The 24,585-nt window shown below is 36.4% G+C and overlaps 1 protein-coding gene across 2 annotated transcripts in view; it reads right to left on the minus strand.

Moving 5' to 3' along the window:
- MFSD6 (major facilitator superfamily domain containing 6) overlaps nucleotides 1–21,285 on the minus strand; it is a 91,725-nt gene extending 70,440 nt beyond the window's left edge. The window contains exon 1 of one of the 2 annotated variants that reach the window (XM_051985998.1): nucleotides 20,909–21,271. The gene's annotated coding sequence lies outside the window, so the exon portion shown is untranslated. Of the gene's footprint in view, nucleotides 1–20,908 lie in introns of both variants that reach the window. The other variant, XM_051985999.1, reaches the window with a different exon arrangement.
- Nucleotides 21,286–24,585: the final 3,300 nt, after the last annotated feature.

A 24,585-nucleotide genomic window follows, 5' to 3' on the forward strand; every position in this document is an offset into this window, starting at 1 on the left:
ATCAAAGCTATTGATACAGACTTAAGAAGTGACATAAATCAACTAAGACTCCTATCAAATACCAGATAAACTTAGAAAAGGAAAAACGCCATAGATGAAAGCAATCAAGTAACATGAAAAACTTTCCATGTATAAATTAATTTTTCCCAACAAATACCTGATAATTGATAAGCATCTGACTTTTACAATATCAATTATGACCAGCACATAAAATTTTCAAAGCAAATGGCCTGGTTTAGAGTCATGGACAAAATATGAATTTTAAACATCTAAAACACATTGATTTCATTGAGTGCATCAACATAGTTTCACTGGTACAAGTTGAAAAATTTGTTTGAAACCTGGTTTCAGCTCCCACCAAAAAAGAAAACAATCCAACATCAAACATTAATTACCTAGAGAAGTGGTGTCAAATTCATATAGAAAGAGATCCCTGAGGTGCCATAGAGACTTAGAAAACCATAAATTAACATAATGTGTCCTATTGTAGTTTCCTTATTTTGCTAAATATTCCCCTGTTACTTTTTAAGTTGATTCAGACTCAACTGGGGAGTTTTGCTGGCCTGGATTTTGATATATCTATACTACTGCATTGCTTTTCCTAATATTTCTTTACTTCATTAAAATTTTTAATGTTCTCATTTACATTTTCTATAAAGATGTTAATTAACATCTTTCCACTAAGATTCTCCTTCAATTGCTTCATGATGGCATAGAGATGACCCTTAGTCTGTGAAGGCTTTCCCAGTAGAGCCCAAGTTATGACAAGCCAGCTAAGTCTGAGCACAACTTCAAGATAAATTGCACATCATTTATCATCTGAGGACTAGCTTAGCTAATTTGGAAAGGCTCTTCTATCAGAAGGTCCTGGGAGGCTAAACCTTAAGTATAAAGAAAGCAAGACTTGTAATCAGGAGATAACTGGGTTCAAATTACACCTTATACTTATACAACAAGTAAGGTCATCTCTGAACCTCAACTTCTTATCTCTAAAATGAAATTAATAAGCCTGCAGTACTTAATTCACAGAGTTGTTATAGTGAATATCTAATAAGCTTAATGTATCTAAAGTGCTTTATAAATCTTAACATACTATGTATATATCCTTTATTACTATTTCCATCAGCTACTGGATTACGTATTGTTTTGGCTGCAAGCTACTAATAAAGAATGAATTGTTTGGGCCCCAGGAATTCAAGCAAACCACCTACTGAGACACGTAAGAGATGAAATCTATGTCAACAGAGGTAGTTTTCATTCTGAAAAAAATACAAGTCAAAATAATCATCAACATTATTACAGGGAAAACTGATAACACTGTCTCTTTTAGGACCTGTTTATGTATGCTATTAATGCCCACAATGAGTCGCATGAACAGCAGGTACATTCTGAATTATTAATGGTAGGCAATGAAATGTTTCCTGGAAAAATTGATAGCTTTCTTCATTATGTATTTAAATCAAAGTTGTCCCTAACATTTCTTCTTTTTCCCTCAGAGGCAAATAATGAAAAGCAATTGAAAATAGATTCAAAAGAAAAACTATAATTGTTTAACAATAGTTTCCTCAGGTTAGACTTGCAAGTGGAATAATAACTTGTGCAAGCCTAATTGTCACATTTTTTAAAAACACTTTTTTTGAGAAGTGGGGCTGAGAAACAACCATCTGGAAAAGAGAGTTTATCAGTACCTCCCTACTTACCAATGTATGTCACCATGCTTCTGCCCTTGGAGAAAAATACTAGGAAACTCTAAGAAAAATGCTTCCTAAACTCCTTGAAATAGCTTTAAATAACATACTCAAAATATGGTCTATGGACACAGGGGTCCCTGAGAACTTTTCAGAATCCATGAGATCAAAACTATTTTCATAAACACTAAGACAGTATTTGCCTAATAAAAATCTTCCTTTTTTCCCCCAGTTAGATATCTATATGAGACTAAATTTTTTACATACACTTCAATCAAAACAACATACAGCAGTAGATTGAATGTAGAAGTAGTTATGGGAATCCAGCTAGTTGTTTTCCATTAAACCTGACACTAAAAAAAATTGCAAAAATATATAAAACATTCACCATTCTCTCTAATTTCTGTTTTGGAAACTAGTTAAATTTCATTAAAATATTAAAAATAAAAAGTTATTTATAGATAATGGGTTGTTTTTGTCTTTTAAATGAAGAAATAATTTAAAAATTTATCAGTTTTAAATTTTAATATACCAGTAGCTATAACTCAGATAAACAAAAGTTCTTTGGGATCCTCAGCAATTTTTAAAAGTACAAAAGGCCCCTGAGTTTGAGAATCTCTGGTCTACTAGAAGACTTTCAACAAGCCTGACTATATTATTCTCTAGCTCAAGAAGCATCAATGACTCTATTGCTTCTTGGGTAAAATACAAGCACTGCTGTGAAAAATATTTAAAGCTTTTTACAACATGGCTCCAGTCTACCTTTGAAGAATGAGTGCACATCACTCTCCTTTATTTATACTTATGTTCTGGCCAAACTGGCCTACACCATGACACTTGCAGCTGGTTTCTGTGCTTTAATAGAATGTGCTCCCATGGATCTGGAATCCTCTCCCTCCTCACTTCTACTTCAGAGAAACTCTAGTTTCATTCAAGGCTCAGTACAAACTTCAACTCCTATATCATACCTATCCTATGTATTTCCTCCAACTGTTAAGTTTCCTTTCCTCATTTTAACCACCTCATATTTATTTGGCATATAATATAGATCTGCTTTTCCTGTATGTACATGTTGTTCCTATCCAATAGAATGTAAGATTAAGGAATGGCACCTAATACAGTGCCTGGCATATATTGGGCAGCTAATAAATGCTTGGATTTTGAATGAATACATGTTATTCTATGTTTTCTATGTTTTTAAGCTTATGTAATCAAATTGATTAATTTGATTGATTGATTAATCAATGGTTTTCTTATAAAATGAAGACATAAATTTAAACTCCCCCACAAATCTACATAAATGTTGAGTTCACTCCCTACTTCCTTCTCCTAAATTCATTTTCAGTTCCCAGTAACAGCCATGGCAGCTGACATTTATAGAGTGTTTGAAGTTTACAAAGTCCTTTGTACATATTATCTCATTCGATCTTCTGGACAACTCTTTGAGATAATTCATTTATTTATGTTGGAAGAATTCACAGGAGCCACCTGACAGTGGCTGCTGGAGATCCAACCTAGACTTGCAGAATGGATCTTCTCTTGTGAGAGAATGATGTAAGGATTCTGAGAGGCAATTACTGTTCTGACCTCGCTCCTTTTCCTTCTGCCTCCAATTTATCCCGCTCCCAGTCCGCAACACCTGTGTCAGCAAAGGCTGCCCTGCAACCCCTTCAGATGCTATGATCCACAGCTGTAGAGGCTTTGGGAGAATTGACCTGTCCCTTAACATATTTGTCTCTGCAATTATTTATCCCCATTTTATACATGAAGAAACTGAGAAATAAACTGATTTGCCCCAGATAATAGAGTTACTTGAATGAAGAGGTGAGATTTGAATGCCAGTTCTCCTCACTCTTAAGGCCAGCATTCTTTCCAACACCAACTACTTCTGAGGAAGCAACAAAACTTTCCAAAGTAAAGCATTCTTCAGGAACAGAGATCTTAATGCTGTCGGTTCCAATAGATCTTCTGGCAGTAAGGACAGCTTGAGTGGCTGTCGGGCATGAAGCCAGTGTAACAAAAAAGAAGGATGAGGTTGGAATGGTACCAGACATTCATATTGCAAGAGGGCGAAAGCACATTCTGATCAGGGTACAAGTTGTCTCCCACTAGAAGGGCATGTGGAGAATATATCACAGAATCTTCCGTCTTTTTCTAGGTCATCCTGACATGGTTCCTTTAGCATTGGTATTAAGCCAGATTTTCAAGTAGGATCAGCAAGTATTCCCATGAGCAAGAATGTATGACCATGCAATTCAGGGGGCTTGTACAGACTACATAATGTTTCTCACTGCAGCAATAAACGCCCAAATTCATCCCACTTCTCACTATTGGTGGTTTTCGAGACTCTCACCAAAATTCTCCTCAGCAACTGATGATACATGATTATAGTTAATCCAACAACCAAATCCCTGTTAAATCAATAACATTACTATCAACTAACATTTTCATTATAATTCTAGTATCCTTCTAATCTCAACACAGTCAAGGGCAGGGCTTTGTTGCTCTGTGATAGACCACCAGGCGATGTGGGGACCAGCAAACCTTGCAGGGGTCCTCAAACTTTTTAAATAGGGGGCCAGTTCACTATCCCTCAGACTGTTGGAGGGCCGGACTATAGTAAAAACAAAAACTTTGTTTTGTGGGCCTTTAAATAAACAAAGGATGAGGGAGATGATCATCCTTAACTGCTGCATCTGGCCCACTGACCGTAGTTTGAGGACCCCTGCCGGTTTAGGGTCTCTTCAAATCACTCCACTAGTTGCTATGGCTAGCAGGGCCTAGGACCATTTTGAATTAAACCAAATATTCCTTCAGTACCCATAATAGGTAAGGCATGGTACAAAATACAGCATACATTACAAAAAGAGTTGGGAAGAAAGTTTCATAATAGCTAACATTTATAGAGCACTTTATAGTCAGCAAAGCATTTTACATAAATTATCTTATCAATCCTCACAACAGCTCAGAGAACACTAACATTATACACATTTTACAGAATATTTCCAATTTTTATAAATAAGAAGCCTGAAGTTCTAAAGGTTAAGAGATTTTTTCTGGGGTTACTCATCTAATGATTGTCAGTAGTAGGAGTGAAATCCAGTCTTACCCTGAATTTAAGTCCAGTATTCTTTCCAGGACACCATGCTGCTGTTGTAATAGATCATTTGATCTAATGCAGTTCATACTGTCTTTTGTTCTGGGGTTTTTATTGAGCTCTCTGGAATACTTGAACTATTGTTAACAAATTTCCTTTTGCTCTAAATAATTACATACTCTTTCCATATTCTTCATATACTGAAAATGTCTAGGTGTTCCTTTTCTCATGCCCCATGAAATTGTAGGCCAGGAGGTATAGTATGCAGAGCTTTCCTTCCTGTCTCCCATCTTTAGACTGTACCTTGTTGCTTTCAATCAGTGTATTAAGTATCTGAAACCAGATTTGAACTCAGATCCTCCTGACTTCAGGACCAGTGCTCTTTCCACTGCATCACTCACCTACTGCAAAAACTGTTATTGGGTAATAGCAGCTCTCCCCATTCCAATCCTTTATTCATTTCAGTTACTAAAGTGATTTTTGCTATAAAGCAGATCTGATCATATTGCTTCTTTACACAACAAATTCTAGTGGCTCCCTACTGCCTTTAGGAGCAAATACAAAATGCTCTGTTTGGCATTCAAAATCCATCATAATCTAGCTTTACTACATTTCCAATCTTCTTATAACTTAATCCCTGACATATAGGCTTTCTTCCAATGAAACTGGCCTCTTGGCTGTTACAAAAACAGAACATTCCATTTATTGCTTCCAGGCATTCTCTCTGGCTATCTCCCATGCCTGAAATGCTCTACTTCCTTATTCTTATCTCTCTGTCCTCCTTTAATTCTCACCCCAAATTTTACCTTCTCCAACCTTTCTCAATTCTGGTGTCTTTCCATCACAATGATCTCCCATTTATTATATATTTAACTTGCTTTGTATATATTTGTTTGCTCCTTGTATCTCCCATTGGATTGTAAGAGCTTGATTCTTTTTGCCTTTTTTGTGTGTCCATCACTTAGTATCTGGCACACAATAGCTGCTTATCATACATTTATTGACTGATATTCAATTATCACCTCCACAAAAATATGTAAAGAATTAGCTTAAATCACTCTCCTAATTTCATTTCTTTGTTAACAATTGCCGGCTATATTCTTCTATTAGGATATCCCAAACTCAAATTCAATATACACAAAATGAAATTCGTATTAAAATTTTTTTCTCCTGCAAACATAACAATTTCTGTTGATGGCACCAGTCTTCTTCCAGTCCCTCAGGTTCAAAACTTTGGAGTCTTCCTTAACTCTTCTGTCTTTTTCAGATTCCATCTTCATCAAATCTCATTGTCTCTACATTCACATTATCCCTTGCAGCCATTCCCTATCTCCAGTGACAGAGCCTACATCCTTTGCTTCAGATTTTCACCATCTTTTGCCTTGACCAATGCAATACCCTCTTAATTGGTCTCTAATCTCTCCCTTTTACAGTCAATCCTATCTACAGATACTAAATTTATCACTATAAAACAGATCTGACCAGATCACCACTTCCCTACACACACACACACACACACACACACACACACACACACACACTCTCTCTCTCTCTCTCTCTCTCTCTCTCTCTCTCTCTCTCTCTCTCAAAAATCTTTAATGGCTATCCATTTCCACTAAAGTAAAATACAAAAATACAAAATCCTTAACCTAGCATTTAAAGCCCTCCACAATCTCATTTCTACATACCTTTCCAATCTTATTTCACATTGCTCCCATGTGCATATTCTCCATTCCAAACTGGCCAGCTAGCTGTTATGTGTATGTGATATTCTAACAGCTGTTTCCAAGCCTTTGCACAAATGGTTCCTTATTTGGAATGAATGTGACTATAGACAAGATCAATTTTGAAGGACAAATCAAGATGCTACTAAAATTAATGGAAAATTCCTTCTCCCTGTGCCTAGAATGCACTCCTTCCTCAATTCCACTTCATAAAATTCCTAGTCTCTTTCAGAGGTTACAGTTCAGGTACCAACTTTAACATTTAGACTTTCTTACTCCAAAGATTATTAGCATATTTTCTCTTTCTCTTCCCTCTCCCTCTTCCTCTTTCCCCGCCCTTGTCTCCCCTTCCCTTACCTCTCCCTCTCCTTTACCTCCCACTCCCTTTCCCCTCTCTCAAGTAATTTATATTAGTAACAGTAGTGGCTGTTTAATTACCAGTGCTGGGTACTATGTGTTGCCCACAGTAGGCATTTAGATGTTTGTTCAACTGAAGAGAACATGTTGTGAAATGCTAATTAAGTATATTTTATTTTAAGTATATTTAATTACAAATAGTTCTGATTACATAGTTATACCAGTTAAAATTTTAGTTAGTTTTGAGGTTGTGTGGCTTTTGAAATAATTTTTAAATTGTCAGTTTAGCAAGACTGAATACCTCCCTCCCCTCAAGGAACTTGTAGTCATTTTAGGAATATGAAACATAAACATGAGAAAATTCAAACAATCCTATAAGATTCAAATAATAACTTAAAACAACAGGGAGTATCTCAAAAAGACAAAGTATATGATTAATAACCAAATGAGCACACTAACAGTTCAAAGGAAAAAAGATATTGTAACTTATTTGAATTTATGCTCTCATTTAAATATGAGTTCCTTGAGAGCAGGAACTGTTTCACTTTTTTATTTTCTATTCTCTTTGTATTTTTCCTAATTTTTAAATGTACATTCATTTGCATAATACTTAGCACAGTGCTTAATAAATGTTTTACAAATGTTTTTTCATCCATTCTTTAAGAATCTTAACATTTACAGAAAAGAACATTATGCCTTTATCAGGGCACAATCTTTAGGTCTTTAATTCACATCAACGAATCAGGAAGGCTAACATCTTACATGAATGCATCTATTAAAATATACCATATAATTAATGCCCATTTAAATTAATGTTCTCAATGACTCAATGGAACTCAATGCTTAGGCTAAATGACTGTTTCAGGTATTAGGCAAAGCTCACAAGCCGGAAGAACCCTATGAAGCTGAAGGAACTATCACAAATTCTACCAATTTTTTCAAGTATATATTTCTAAAATATAACATAATACTTATATACTGATGCCTAATTAGGAAAGTATGGCTGGTTCATCCATTTATGCACTCAGATTATTTCCCCCAAACCTATGCCTTTTCAAAGGTGACAGGAGAAACTATGAACATGATGTTAGAAGGGATCCATTCATTTATGACACATCTAAGTATGTAACAGATATCATTGCTAAGATTGATCAGTTAACTGAAAACTACATTAAATAAATACAGTAGTTACATTATCCACATTTTTAAAAGATCTATGTTGTCTAGCATTCTTTAGTATGAAAAAGTAAAAAAAAAAAAAATGCTATTCCATAATGCCTTACTATAAAAAAGGGATATAATAAGCAAGTAGAAATTTAGAGTTCTTAATGCCAATTATTTTATTAAAGTGACTACTGTTTGCTCTATTCTTTGCTAAGGAATGATGGAGCTACATTGATAAATGTTATAGTTCCTATTCTTTTTATTTTCCTCTGAGGCAATTGGGGTTAAGGGACTTGCCCAGAGTCACACAGTCAGGAAGTGTTAAGTATCTGAGGCCAGATTTGAATTCAGATCCTCCTAACTTTATAGTTCCCATTCTTGAAGAATTTAGAATCTAGTAGGGATGATAAACTATGTATATAAGAAAATAAAATATAAACTAGAACACAATAAGATTATCATTGGAATAAAAAGTGCTAGAAAATCAGATTGTGGAGAAATCACTTTCAACTAAAATTATCAGGGAAAGATTTCAGGAAAGGGGCAGCATCAGAATTGTGCCTAAGCAACTCTAGAATTGTTGGGGTAGAAAGAGAGCAATGGAGAGAAGAAGCCTATTCTACTCACAGAGAATAGTATGAGTTAAAAAAAAAAAAGACAGGTGTATAAGGTATGTTCAAAAGATAAAGACTAGCTGAAATCAGAATGTGTAGGGAAAAGTAGTGAGAAAGAAATCTGGAAAAGAAGGCTAGAGATTGCGAAGGAATTTTGAATAAATAGTGAGAAACATGGACTTTGACAGATATTGGTGAGAAATTGAAGGTTTTGAACAAAGGATGGTATGATCAAACCTATTTATCTTTACATTAAGAAATCCTAAAGGAATGAAGAGAACCTGGAAAACATGAAGACTATTATCAGAAAATGTAGCATCAAATTTAGGCAAGGTAAAAAGGATCTGAATTAGAAAGAAAGGAATAGGAATGGAAAGATGGGGATGGATTCAAGATATACTATATAGAATTAAGAGGACATATTTGGATATTTGGAAAGCAGGAAGAGTGAAAACCAATAAAAACTTCAAGGTTAGGAACACTGATGAATGATTTTGCCATTAATAAAGATAGTGAATGAGGAGGAGCAGATTTAAAGAGAAAAGATGAATTTGGTTTTAAACATTTTGGGATTAAAGACTCAGATGATATACAATAGACAGTTGGAAATGAGAGAAAAGTGACTGGCAGAGAAGTCATGAATGACAATATAGTCCTTAGATTCATTCCCAAAACAATGATGATTGAAATTATGTCCCTGAATAAGACAGGTACATAGAAAAAAAAAAACAGCTAAGAATAAAGCCTTAAAAATTACTATATTAAAATTATAGTAAGAAGCAAGGGGAAAGGCAGTAAAGAAGATAGGAAGAAAATTAGAGAGGTAAGAGAACCACAAAAATATAGTCCTGGAAACCAAATGAGAAAGGTACATTAAGAAGGGGTAATTCACAGAGTAAAAAGATAGTTCATAAATGATTTGGACTGACAATAAACCATGAATGGGTAATCAGGGGATCACAAGCTTATTGTTGTTCCTTAGTTACAGTTATGTCTGACTCTTTGTGACCCCATTTGGGGTTTTCTTGGCAAAGATATTGAAGTGGTTTGCCACTTCATTCTCTAGTTCATCTTAGAGATGAGGAAACTGAGGCAAATGGAGTAAGTGACTTGCCTAGAATCACACAGCTTGTAAGAGTCTGAAGCTACATATGAACTCAGATCTTCCAGACACTAGGCCTGGCACTTTCTCCACTGTGCCATCTAGCTGCCCAATAGTTCACAAGTAATTAAACACAATTTCAGTTAGAAATTAGATTTCTAAAGGATAGAGAAGATAAAATAGTGAATTATCTTAAGAATATTTTTATTCACTAGCCACTAAAAATCTAAAAAGTATATAGCATTTAGCTAGGAGGCCACCAAAGGCTGTGCAAAAGAAAAATCAGATGACAAAAATTATACATTTGTGTGTGTATGTGTATATATATATACACACACATATATATACACATATATTTATACACACAGTTGTGAAATAGGAAATAATTCAAAGCAATATAGGATCAAATGCCAATAGGAGCAGTACAAATGAGAGGATTATAAGAGTTCAGTGAAAAGGGTGATGAATTAGAAGCTACAAGAGGCAGGATTCTAAAAGAAGGATAAGATCTGGGTAGCTGAAGAGAAAAATAAAGTTTCCAGAGAAGGCAGAGAATGTGAAGAGTCTGTGAACACTAACAGTTCAAAAAAATCTGATAGCTTCAAAATATAGAAAGGGAAGTTGTTCTTTGAAATGAAGGTTCCATATTAGGAGTAAAAGATAAAACTTTTAAGTTTGGAGTGTGGGTTGAAAAATCAATAGAGAAAAATTTATTTATGAGGTCACCAAGTGTCACCATACTAAGAAGTTAACTTTTGATATTTGGGTTTTTTCCTACAAGACAAAGACAATTAATTGTTAATATTCATAGAAAGGTATCATTTTAGAATAAATTATAGCCAAAGTAGCCTTGTACAGTGAATCATAAATAATTAGCATTCCAAAGCATAATTTTAATGTGCCCTTCCATGCCTGGTAAGGTCATTTTCTCCTCTGAATTCCTGAATATGTTTGTCACCTTATACTTTTATCTATCTTTTTACACATGTGTCCTTGTCTCACAAACTAGATCTAAACCCCATGGAGACAGAGATGATGCCTGATCCCAAACCCCAAGACAGTGACTGCCAAGTATTCCTCAAATTTCTTTTTGCAAATGACACTGTGTAATGCTTTGCCATGAGCTGTATGGACAAATCATAGGTCAGTAGAGTCATATAGTTCCTGGAACAACCTTTTGAGGTATACTGCAGCACAAAGACTCTCAATAAATATTTGTTAACAATCTCAAAGAACTCTAATGATCAATAATGATTTCAGAAGACCAACGGTCAAGTATGGGCATTGACTGTGAAGTGATAGACTCAAGATGAAGAACAGACATTTTTTTTTAATGAGGAAGAGATAGGAGAGAAAAATAATGAATTTTATTCATTAAAAAAATTCCAACTAAAAAAGTTTGTTGATGATATTATATTCTGATGCCAGTGAACATTACCCAAAAATGTATGGTACAATGCATGTAGTATTTTATTAAGTGTGTTATTACAAAGGAGATGAATCTCCCCTAAAGTTAAACTATTTCTTTCAGTTGGGTGGGTCTATGGATACCTGATAATTCATGATGCTAATCTAAAGCATTTTTTCAAAATCAGCAAACAATGATATCTATATCATTAATGATTCTGAACTTTGGAAAGCCTTTGATATAGTTTTAAACTCAAACATCACTTTCTATTCTCTTTTATGGTTGTATATCAAAGGATTTAATCAAAGTTGTCTTTCAGATATTCATTATATTGATGGATGTTTGTGAATTTATGAACCTGATAAAACCCACTTGTCTCCTGACAACACAGTCAGCTGAAAGTCCTGAATGATAATTAAGTAGATCTGAGGCAAAAATGGCTAATTATTTTAAATAGTTATAAAAGTACTCTGAATCATCCAAATTATGTTGGTAAAATTATTATAAATCTAAAATGCTAAGAGTTTAAGTCCTATATTATATACTTTCTTCTTCAATTTATTAAAGAAATAGGAACTACAGGAGAAGACATTGTTTTCTTTGTACTAAAAGTTGGGATGGGAAGAAGAGCTAGAAAAGAAGCAAAAGCCTTTAAAGCGACTTAAGACTGCAGAAACAAAAAAAAATCTGATTTCAACCATTCAAGTCTGAATAAATACATTATAAACATTAAAGATTATTTTATAACTAGGATCTTTTATGCATATTGTAGAACTAAATTCTTCTTTGTCAGTATTAGGATAGTGATAAAGTGTCAGAAGGTTTGGGTTGTGAAAAATCAAAGAACAGTTTCATCCTAACTCTTACATAAGGCAGGTGTTTAAAGAACAGCAAATAATCAAATTCTTATTACAGCAGACAGGAATATGAAGTCTTTATTCCTGTCTTCCAAGTTCTACCTTTTCCAATAAGGGGAATAAATTTTTAAGGATAGGTAAGTACAAATGCTTAAAATTAATTGATAAGAATACAAGGTATAGTATATCTTAAATTATATGGGTTTGATTAAAACAGAACTCGAACTTATTTATTTCATACTACATAACTAATCAGGACAATGAAATTCAAATAAATTGTATTTATAGGTAATTTCCATTTTAAATGTTTTTTTAAACAGTATATTAGTTGCTGAAACTCCGTTGCCACTATTTATAACATTGTATATTATAGTAACAACAAGATTATGTGACGTTCAACTGTGATGAACTTGACTCTTTTCAACAATGAGGTGATTCAGGGCATCAGGAGGTGAAAGTCATTTGCATCCAGAAAGAGAACTGTGGGAACAGCATATGTATTACAACATAGTATTTTCACTTTTTTTGTTGTTTGCTTGCTTTTTTTCCCCTCGTTTTTTTTCTCCTTTTGATCTGATTTTTCTTGTGCAGCACAATAAATATGGAAATATATATAGAAGAATTGTACATGTCTAACTTATATTGGATTAATTCCTGTCTAGGGCAGAGGGTGGAGGGAGAAGGGAGGGAAAAAATTTGGAACACAAGGTTTTGCAAGGGTAAATGTTGAAAACTATCTTTACATATATTTTGAAAATAAAAAGCTATTATTTTAAAAAATTGTGTATGGAGGAAAATACATTTCAAATTTCAACACAAGATGACTTGGAAGTAGAAAAAAAAGTCTTTCCCTATACTCCAATCTTGTATCAGGCCACAGTCATTTGAAGGAGAGGTTTTGCAGCCAGAAGGCAGTAGAGTACCTATTGGTACTCAATAATACCTTATGACTATGTCAGCTGGTCAAAATTTCAGAGATTAATAACTGGAAAGAAAGTAAAATGTAAAGAAAAATCCTAACCAAAATGTCTAGGTTTTGGTCTCTCAAATCTAATTCTTTTTGAATGCTCTTAAATCTGAATCTATCATTTAAAATTTATTTTTTCTTTAGACACCTCCGGCTATTTTCAGTTTTTTTCTATTAATTTGTTGAGTTCAAACTATTCCCTTAAAAGCAATATATTCTCAAATCACAATGTGTATGTGTATAATGTATTATGCTCTGAAGTTAGATTTATTTTTTATTCAATTAGAATGATAATGAACTTACTAAAGCAACACTCCATGCTATTTACTTTGATGATAGAGCTAAAAACATAAAAATATAATCTATAACCCATTAATAAGGGGAAATGTTATCATCGTCATTTTAAAATATGTTATAAAAGTTGGGGCTTTTTTCTTTTCTATTTAAAGGACAATTATATAGCCTTCAATTAAACTTGGCAATTGATTGGGAATGAGAATGCAAAAGAAAGGGATGAACTTCATGCTGGAATGTTTATTACTCAAATATACTGCTACCAAAAAATACCTTTTAAATAGCACAGTCAAAGTACATGACACCATCCACCTTCTGGACTCATATCTTTGAGCTGTTGAATACCAAAAGAAGGCACACTGACAAGACAGGTGGGTCCTCTACCCATTCTTGTTATCCAAATTCAAATGGATACATAGCTGGGCTGCACTACAAAATACTTTCCTTTCCTGATTCTTTCTTACCTCTGTCCCACTGCCCTCAATTGCTGATGCAAACATTTTATGATCATCTTGTTTCTGAGCATCTCCACTCCCCAACTTATCCTCAGCAAATGCTTCATTTCCTACTATAATGAGAAAATGAAGGCCATCCAGCATGAGCTACCTTCCCCCTCTATATTCTAACTCCCTTTCCCGATCTGTACCCTATCTCTCATCTTTAACTCTATTGTCTGAAGAGGAAGAAGGGTTGCTTCCTTCCTTGCAAGGTCAATTTTTCTAACTTGTTCTCTTCACTCTATCTCCACACTTCTGGGAATCTATTCTTTTGATCACCCTTTTAAAATATATTTTTAAAAAAATCTCAGTCTCTTTTTTCTCTTCTTTCAATTCTTCTCATCTATCTCCTAGGAAAAAAATGGTCAGATCTACCCCATCCTACCATTCTTCAAAGCTATTCTACATATCTTCTTCCTTTTCTTGCTAAAATCCTAGAAATAAGTGTACTTCTTAGCCTCTGCTTCTTAAGCATCTACTCAATTCCTTGCTACCTAGCTTCTAAACCATCCACTCAACTGAGACTTCCCTGTCCAGGTTACTCTGAACCCCTAAATGACATGCAAATTCATGGTGTTTCATAATTTTTTCTACTATAGTACATCATTTTGTGATCTCATCAAGTCCCATGGATTTAATGCTGATGATTCTCCTAATTACCTTCCCTGATTTAACTTCTCTGCTGACCTCCACTCTCACTTCTCCAACTACCTTTCATAATCTTGAAAGTGATATCCTACCCATCCTATTATAATAGAAGGCATCATCCTTCCTCCTAGTCCCTCAGACTCACAACCTAGGAGTCACCCCTGGATTCCTCATTATTTCTTTCCCTGATTCCCACTCCCACCCCATCCAATCTTTTGCCAGGGCCTGCAAATTTCACTTCTGCAACATCTCTTGGGGAGTTCTCTCTTTTGACACTCTAAGGTAAGACCTCATCACACCTCAAATCTGAATTATCAAAAAAACCTGCTGGTGGATTGTGCTTCAAGTCTCTTCTCACTCCAATCAACCCTTCATTCAAATATCAAAGTGATATTTCTAAAGTGAAGGTCCAATCATAGCACCCTCAATTAACTCAATAAATTCCAATAAATATTCAATTATCTCCAATGGCTCCCAATTGCCTCCAAGATCAAATATAAAATGCTGTTTGGTATTCAAAGCTTTTCATAAACTAGGCCCCTCCAACTTTTCCAATCTTTCATATCTTACTTAATCCTCCAATCTTTGATCTAGTGATACTGACTTCCTGGCTATTTCTCAATCAAGATACTTCATCTATGAGTTTTCTCTCTGGCTATCCTTCATGCCTGGGATGCTCTCCCTCTTCCACTCTGACTACTGATTTTTCTGGTTTCAAGTCCTAACTAAACGCCCACTTTCTATAAGAAGCTTTTCCCAACTCTTCTTAGTATAGAGAAGGCAATATTTATCCTATATACAGCCTGTTTTGTTTACATTAGTTTACATGCTCTCTTCTATGGGATTACAAGCTTCTTGAAGATGACTGTCCTTTGCCTCTTTTTTTGTATCCCTAGTGTGTATTACACTGCTTGACATAGCTCCTTAAAAAAATTTATGGATTTTGCTACCTCTTAATTGTAAAAATCAATGGCATTTTCCCACTTCTAATTCTTCTAGACAGAATTTCAGCTTTTAATAGTAATGACCAAATGCTCTTTTGGAATACTTCCTCTTCCTTTGACTTCAGGATTATGGCTTCTGATTTCACTTCTCTTATAAAGTTCTTTCCCCTTAGTCTAAAATACATGAGAGCATAGACTTTGGAGCTGGATGAGACTTTGGAGGCCATTTTTATACATGAGGAAATTAAAGCCAAGAAGAGCAAAGCAATATTCCCAAAATCAAAAATATAGGACAGAAAATGGAGTTTAGTGGAATACATGCCCTCTGAAGTTGGACACTTTCATTTTTGTTGCTAAACTGATTTGCAAGAGCTATTTAACTACTACACAGAGGGGCTCAAACTAAACACAGATATTTAACTTCAAGACAGCTTTCACTGGGGAGGGGAGCTTGTCTAAAACACAAATTTCATTTTTAATCTTCATTTCTTTATCCTTATATTCTCAGACTCATCAAAGTCCTTTGAGTTACTAAAGAAACACAATGCTTTATGCCTAGGGTCTAGTCCCCCCAGCCCTTGATATCAGATCCTATATTAAACTCTCCTCAACAATGCCCAAACTTTAATTCAGTAGTTATGATGGTGAGACAATTGAAGTCAGATAGACTTGAGCTCAAATCCAGTCTTAGACACTCAGAGGCTTACTAGTGGTATTGGACAAGACATTTAGTCTCAGCCTTAGTTTCTTCAATTGTAAAAATGGGAATAATAATATCAACTAACTTGTTATGTTATGAGTTGTTATGAGAATCAAAGGAGACAATATTTCTAAAAAAGCATTCAGCATAGTGCCTGGTATATAGAAGGCATTCCATAAATGCTTATTTCCATCCCCAGATTCAGCCCACAGAATTTTCTTCATCTAATTTCTCCTCTTCTTGGCATCTGACTTAAGGGAAAAAAATCTCCTTTTTACTTCTGCTGGATTGAAAATACTCTCTTTAATACATAATCCAAACACCATGTATGCTATGGGTAATGGCAAATTAATTTTTCCAGGAGGATCTTAAAAGTTTTCTATGACTCAATTGGCTAAAAATAGAAACTCTGTGTTGATTTCTCAGAGCTTATTGGGCAGTTACCTAGCAACAGAGCTTCCTGAATCCTACTTTCATAACCTGAAATACAATTAGAACCTTTAAATGAATGACATGCTAGATGGCAGATTAAAATTTTCTGAACATCTCTTCCTTACTTCAATGTGACAATAATATTGCTTTCAAAATGCTCTGCTGCAGCTGAGTTTGAATAATTCTTAGAAGAAGTCTATGTATACAAACACACACACATACACACAGAAGTTCTCTCCCCCTCCCCTTTCAATTTCTGCAAAAACTGATTTACCTCTAACTAAGGCAGAATGGAAATCCTATGATTTATCTTTAAGAGTGTCATCTTTTAATATGCTTTAGATAATAAAGCATTTAACTGTAGCCTTGTGAATAACAGACACCAGGTAAATATCACAGTTGGCTGTTTCTCTTTTATGTCTCTATCAAAAACTTGCAACTGAAGTAAAAAAGACTGCTCCAACTTTTTTAGGGAACATAGCACCTTTTCCCTTTTTACTAGCAATGGTTTCATCCTCTAAGATAACTCCTGAGGACACAATTACCAAGTGACATCATTCCACTCAAAAGAATTTTTTCTGTGCTGATATATACTGTATTGACATCTATTTATCAAACACCACAAAAATATTCTGGGTGAAAACAGAGGAGTCAGAGTGCTAAAACACAAGCTACAAGTAAAGATCAGAAAAGGCAAAACTCAGGTATCTAAGAAAAGTAGCTGACATTTATACAGTGCTTTTAAAATTCACAGAAGAGCTTTTTATATCATTCGGTGTTCCCAAAAATCTGTGGGATCGGATCTATAAATATTATTATCTTCCTTTTATTGATGAGTAAACCGAGGCTCAGAGAGACTAAGTGACTTGCCAAGGCCACAGAATGTCTGAGAAGGATTTGAACTCAAGTATTACTAACTCCAAGTCCTATACTCTACCCATTGGATCACACTGCCTCCTAAGATATCAATCTTCCTCTCTGCCCCTTAATATATACAATTCCTATAACCTATTCTAATCTCTTTGGTTTCTAATCCATATAAATTTAATACAGTTTAAATACAGTAAATCTTTGAATACTCATGGTTATCAGGATAAGAGATAAATGAAAAACATTGAGTTTGATATAAAGTGAAACATTGAAACAGATCAAATTATTTATACATATATTGACACAACAAATTAAATTTATTATTATACTTTTACACTTCTTAGGCCCTTAATAAATGTTAAAAGCAACTTCATTATATCTTGGTACTTCCATCATGGAAAAAAAATAAGAAAAAAAGTAAAACTTGGATCAGCCCACTAGCAATTTCAGTATGTTATGTAATGGGAAATTTGATTGCACAAATGCATAAATATGTTATGTAGAGTGTACAAGGATTGTAATCTGTCTTGAATGTATGTAATTTCATCTTTTTAGGAACTCCCATTAGAGAAATTCCTTCTACTGATTCAGATCAGCAGCTCCTTGGTAACTCAGTCTAAGAATTACTTGAGGACAATAAGAGGTTATGTGATTTGCACTTGGACATTCTACTAGTAGGAATGAGAGAAGAAATTGAACACAGAGCTTCCTAACTCTATGATTAGTCCTTTAGTTAGGGCACAATGCTGCCTTTGATATAACATATACACATATATAAAAATTATGTAAAAACAAAATTATGCATAGAAGTATGGGCTTCCTCTGGGTTTTACTACACCTGAACAAAGCAGTGAGACCACAGAGAAGGAATTAATACACTGAAGAGAATGCATGACATTAATTAACACATGTATACTGAAGTTAATATCTGTTAGTGGAAAGAGACAGGAAGCAGAGGAAAGTTTAAAGTAGGGGGAGGGGAATGGAAGCTCCTGAACAATAAATTGGATAATCAGCTTCTTAATAAAAAAACCTATGTCCTGTTGGTATTTGTATTTGAATTATCTTCTTATCTTTGTTTTTGTGTAGTAAATATCTCAGCTTATACACAGGAACTGTTTGAGAAGAAATAATTGTTGAAAATGTGTACAAGGGTCTAACTACATCATAGAAATACAAACTCCCCCCCTCCCATTCTCCCTACCTACCTATATCTCATTCATTAGTGATGTTTCTCTTCCTTCTCCTTATGTTCTTTTAATACCTTCTGATATACACAAGTCATTGTCTCATTTAAATGTCCTTGATCACAACTAGTGACCAGAATCCAAAGCTCATAAATGTCAAAGATGCCCTACATAAAGTCACAATTGCTTATGTGTATGTTCATCACATATAGTTAACTAGACATCATCCTCTTTTCCCATACTATAAGAATAGACAATTGTCATGTAAATATTTATCTGAGTGATTAGTTTTTTAGCCAACTGTACATAGAACTTCTTTAGGTTAGCTTGCTTCTTTGCTGTCAAATATTCACAGCAGAATCCTACAAAGTTGGAACTAAAAGGGATGTTGGAGGTCATCTTGTCAGAGACATCATAGAGAATCCTGGATTTGTCAACAGAAAATTGGGTTCCAATATCCATCTTACAACTTACTATCTAGGCTGCTAAGTCACAGTATATCTCTTTCTAGGCCTCAAATTCTTCATCTTTAAAATGGCCAAATTGGATTATATATCATTCAGATAGTTTATTCTAATGTTTCAAAAGACTATAATTTAATGAATCCCCTTCAATTTGAGGAAACTGGGTCAAAGGTCTAAGGTAGCGCATAACTAATTACTATCAGAAATACAAGATAAGAACCCCAGTCTCTTAATTCCAGGCCCAATATTCCTTTTTACCACTTATTCTTCTAGACAGTCTACCCAAATTGTTCTGCCTGTCATTTGTCATAAGTGTTCTCTATGTGAAAAAGACATCTGATTTTTTTTTTTTACCATGAGGTAAAAATACTTGGATGTTAAGAAGGAAAATAAATATTTTTTTTCAGTATTTCAAAATTAAGTTTAAATTGTTCATCTTTGTTCCAGAGAATAAACCTGGCAGGAGAAGGCGTGCCAACAAATATGTTGGGCTTAGTTTTTAACGCCCTTCAGTACTTGACCCCCCACTTCCACCCCAATTTACTTCCTATACATTATTTCCCTTCTCATAACTATATTTCATCTTAGCCAACCTTCTTTTTGCTTTTTACCAAGTACACTTCATCTCAATATTTTAGCACTGGCTGATCCCATGTCTGAACTACATTTCCCTCCTCCCTTCCAACTTGTAGAATCCCTTACTTTCTTCAAGGCTCAACTCAAATTCCACATTCTATGTGAAGACTTCGGCTCCTTCCCCAAACTTTGGAATTTATTTTATATTTGTTCTGTGCCTGGGAAACATATGTTATCTCCCTTAACTTCCCCTACCTTTTTGAGAGCACCGCCTGTTCCATTTTTTTGGTCCTCTAGCACAGAGCAATTGTTTAATACATGCTTATTGATTGATTAGTTAATTTCAATTGGTTTTTTTTTTTGTTGTTGTTGTTGTTGTTATTGTTGTTTTTTACAACATAGATGCTACTGGGGATTTTCATCTACCTAGGAGCACTGTTTTGCATAGTTAGGCTGGCCCAGGTTTTCCAGTCAACTGCTCGATCTGAATATGGAAAGTTCCTCTTGGAGAATGTCGGGAATAATTCTTTGCGTGCATGTATGTAGCTAGTGAAAAATGAGATGTCAATTTCTCCCTCCTACAGTGGAAGTGAGCATATCTTAGTCATTGTGCCTGTCTGGTGGGAAGATGGAAAGAGGTTCCTATGTGTCTCCTACAGACAACTCTCCGAGCCAGATATTTGTTATCAATAGTGAGGGTGGGACCTTCAGAAAGGAAGAGCCGAAGGATATTCGTCTTTCTCCCCAGAAACAGCAGCCGCCTAAACGGCAGCAGAAACAACAGTAGATTGACTCCGCAACCCTTTTGTTTTCTCAAAGCTCAGGTTACGTTTGCGGAAGTCCTGCCCTGCGCCTTTCTGGGTAGGGTTGGCAGCCTTGACCAGTCACACAAAAACAAACAACAAAACCCACCTCCAAAGAACCACGGGAATAGGGGGAATGGGAGGAAGCGAGCAAGAGAGGTAGCGAGGGCGAGGGTGACAGAGACAGCAGACACGCACACGAGATGCATGAGAATTACTAACCTCCCTAGAGGGCCCCCTACAAATCATCCCTCCTCCACCAAGGATACTGGCACATTCTCTCCCCCTTCTCAGTTCCCCCCCCCTCCCCTGGGAACAGGTCGAGGGCCAGCCGATTCGCCTCGGGGAAGGAGATAGCTCTGGGAACTCAGAGCACCCCGGGCGCCCCCAGCTTCTAACGCTAGGCTAGCTGGCGGAGTTGGGGGCGGAAGGGCCCCAACGTGCAATTGCAGCAAGAGCTCTCATCAGTCGCCCCGGACAGACAGACAGCCGACCCGGAGCCTAGGCTAACTCACCTGACTGGAGGCGGCGGCTCTTAGCTCCGGGAGGCGCTCGGAGCTCCTTCCCCTGGGCGGCGGCCGCTGTCGGCAGGTGCGGAGCCGCTGCAGGAAGCCGGGAGGAGCGGAGGAGCGGCGGGGGCCGTCGGAGCAGCTAGCACCATTTCTGGGTCCCGGCCCCTCTGCCGTCTCTTCCTGGGGGAAGGGAGTGGTGGCAGCGGGAGGCAGGGATGCTGGCAGGCGGGGGTGGGCGCTCGGAGAGGCGGTGGAGGCAGAGAGCGAGCAAGCGAGCGGCCAGCTCACCCAGCCCTGGACGCGACCTCCCCCTTTCTCCTCCTCTTTTTCCTCCTCCTCCTCTTCCCCGAGCGGGCAGGCAGCCGCACGCTACCGGCTGGACCCGTTTCAGGGCTCGGCGAGGAGGACCCGGCGCCAGGTGCAACGCTCCGCCTCCCGTGGCTGCTGCTGCGCGGCTGGGGCGGATGCTGCCTCCCGCCCTCCTTCCTCGCACAAGCCCCTCGGGAACCCTTGCGCTCAGTCTGGCTCCCGGGGAGGAGGCCAGGGCACGGGCGGGGTTATTTTCCATCTTTCGCGCATGGCCCAGAGCTGAGCGTTCCTAATGAAGGAGCTGCCCCTGACTTTCTTCTGGGAGGACTTGGCAGGCCAGAGTGGTCGTGGGTGGATGGAAACGGTGTTGACTGAATTTGTAGAATAGAAGGGGAGTAGGGTGGGTCGAGAAGGAAGGGGTCTTTCACTTGACACAGCATTAGCGCTATAACCGCCTCGTGTTACAGATACACAGCCTTCGGTGAGCAGCAGATCTGTAAGCAGCAGGTATTCTGACACCAAATCAATCGTCAATCAGTAAATATTATAAAACAGTACCTACTATGTGCTCAGCACTGTGCTAAGAACTAGTGATACGAAAAGAGGCAAAATAAATCCTCCAATCTTACTTCTCCAACTAGCTTTCAGAAATCTCGAACCATTTGTCCAGTAGACATTTTAAACCCATCCTGAGCTCTTCCCTATTCGACTGTAGATTCCTTTCCAAAATTGAATTCGTTATCCTTTTCCTAGAACCTGCCTTCAAGGAGCTTATGATCTAATGGGGGAAACAACATAAATAACAACAAATGCATAAGTTATATGAAAGAAAAATAAAAATAATGGGGGGGCACTAGTATTGAGAGGTTGGAAAAGGCTTCCTGTGAAAGATGGGATTTTAGTTGGGACTTCATAAAAATTAAGGAACTCATTAGTCAAGATTGAAGAGGAAGCGTATTTCAGCCATAAAGGAAGATCAGAAAGAATGACAAGAAAGAGATGTTTGAGAGATGGAATCTCGTTTGTGAAACAGCCAGAATACCAGTGATACTGGACAGAAGAGTAAGTGTTGGGGAGAAAGATGAAAGAATTCTGGAAAGTTAGGAGGAAAATAAATTATAAAAGACTTTGAATGCCAAACAGCATTTCCTTCCTAGATCCTAAAAGTAATTAGGAGCCACAGGAATGTATTGAGTAGAAGATGACTTGGTCAACCCTGAGCTATAGGAAAATCACTTTGTTGGCTGACTGAAGCATGATTGGAATGGAGAGGGACTTGAAGCAGATTGACTACCACCAGACTATTGCAACAATTCACTTCGGAGGTGATGAGGCCTATAGGACTGGTGCTGTAACAGAGGAGAAAAGGAAGCTTATTGGAGAGGGTTCTTTTAAAGGTGAAATTGACAGGCTTTGACAACAGATTGGATGTGAAGGGGGAGCAGGATAATGAGGGGTCAAGAATAATTCCTAGGTTTATAGCCTAAGAGACTGGATGTTATTGCCCTCTGCTGTAATAGTGAAAGAGTAAGGAAGATTCAGAGGAAAAGATTATGAGTTCTGTTTTGGACCTGGTTTTAAGATGTCTGCTGAACATCCGGTTCAAAATGTCCAAAAAGCAGAGGTCAGAAGAGAGTAGGAAAGATAAATTTGAGAATCATCAGTATAGAGATGATAAATCTGTGGGAGCTGATGAGATCACCGAGTGAAATAGTATAAAAAGAATAAAAGGGTACAGGAGAAGCCTGCTGGACACCTATGGTTAGAGAGTGTAATCTGGAGCAGGATTCAGCAGAGAAGACAGAGAAGGAGTCACATAGGTAGGGAGAGAATCAGAAGAAAATGGTATTCTAAAAACCAAAAAAAGAAGAATATTAGGAAAGAAAGGGTGATCAGCAGTATCAAAGGCTGCCATTGAGGTCAAGAATAATGAGGATTGAAAAAAGGTCATTGGATTTGGCAACTAAAAGGTCCCTGGTAACACTGGAGAAAAAAGTTTAGGTGGAATGAGAAGATAGAAAGCTAGATTGGAAAGGCTAAGAAAAGAGTGAGAAAAGAGAAAGTGGAGGAATTGTTTAGCTACAAAAGGCTGAATATACACACATACATATACAAGGAGGTGGTAGAATCAAGTGAAGGTAATTTTTTTAGGACAGAAAAAATATGAGCATGTTTGTAGGCAGGAGGGAAAGATTAAAAATAAGTGATATTTTGGGGTGAGAGGACAGTCTGCTAAAGGTGATTAGCTAAAATAGTATAACTTGAATTGATAAAGGAGTTAGCCTTGGGAAGGAGTAAGGCCCTGTCATATTGTGAGACAGGTTTGAAGTCAAGATCTTAGAATTGTTTGGATGCTTAAAGATCTAATTCATAAATAAACAAATAACCTCTTCTACAATAAAATAAGCAAGATCCTCAAAAGTAAACAAATAATCCTCTCTAGAGAGTTATTCTACTTTTTATTGTACTCTTTTTTTTTTTTAATTGCAAGGCATTTAGAATTATGTGACTTATCCAAGATCATACAGCTAGATTACATCTATTTTTAGGAACCTTTTTCTTTCTTTGTAATCTTATCTGTGGGTCAGCTAGGTGACAAAATAGATAGGGTTTCAGGCCTGAAGTCAGGAAAACTTATCATTCTGAATTCAGATGTGTCCTAGTATACTTACTAACTGTGTGACTCTGAACAAGTCATTTAACCCTGTTTGTTTTAGTTTCCTTATCTGTAAAATAATATGGAGAAGGAAAAAAGACACTTTAGTGTCTTCACTAAGAAAATCCCAAATACGGTCACAAAGAATTGGATACAACTGAAAACTACTAAGCAACGAAAATCTCACACACATACACATATATATAGAAGGCAATGCATGTCATTTTATCTATCTTTCATATAGCTGCAGAATATAGTTTTTTATAGCTTTTTATTTACAAGATATATGCGTGGATAATTTTTCAGCATTGACAATTGCAATTTTGTTCTAATTTTTCCTCTCCTTCCTCCCCAACCCCTCCCCTAGATGGAAGGTTGACCAATACATGTTAAATATGTTGAAGTATAAGTTAAATATACTATATGTATACATGTCCATACAGTTATTTTGCTGTACAAAAAGAATTGGACTTTGAAATAGTGTACTGTTAGCCTATAAAGGAAATAAAAAATGCAGGCAGACAAAAATAGAAGGAATGGAAATTCTATGTAGTGGTTCATAGTCATCTCCCAGAGTTCTTTCGCTGGGTGTAGCTGGTTCAGTTTATTACTGCTCTATTGGAACTGATTTGGATCCTCTCATTGTTGGAGAGGGCCATGTCCATCAGAATTGATCACCATATAGTATTGTTGTTGAAGTATATAATGATCTCCT

This window comes from Antechinus flavipes, chromosome 3 (genome assembly GCF_016432865.1).
Source record: "Antechinus flavipes isolate AdamAnt ecotype Samford, QLD, Australia chromosome 3, AdamAnt_v2, whole genome shotgun sequence".
NCBI classification, from domain to species: domain Eukaryota; kingdom Metazoa; phylum Chordata; class Mammalia; order Dasyuromorphia; family Dasyuridae; genus Antechinus; species Antechinus flavipes.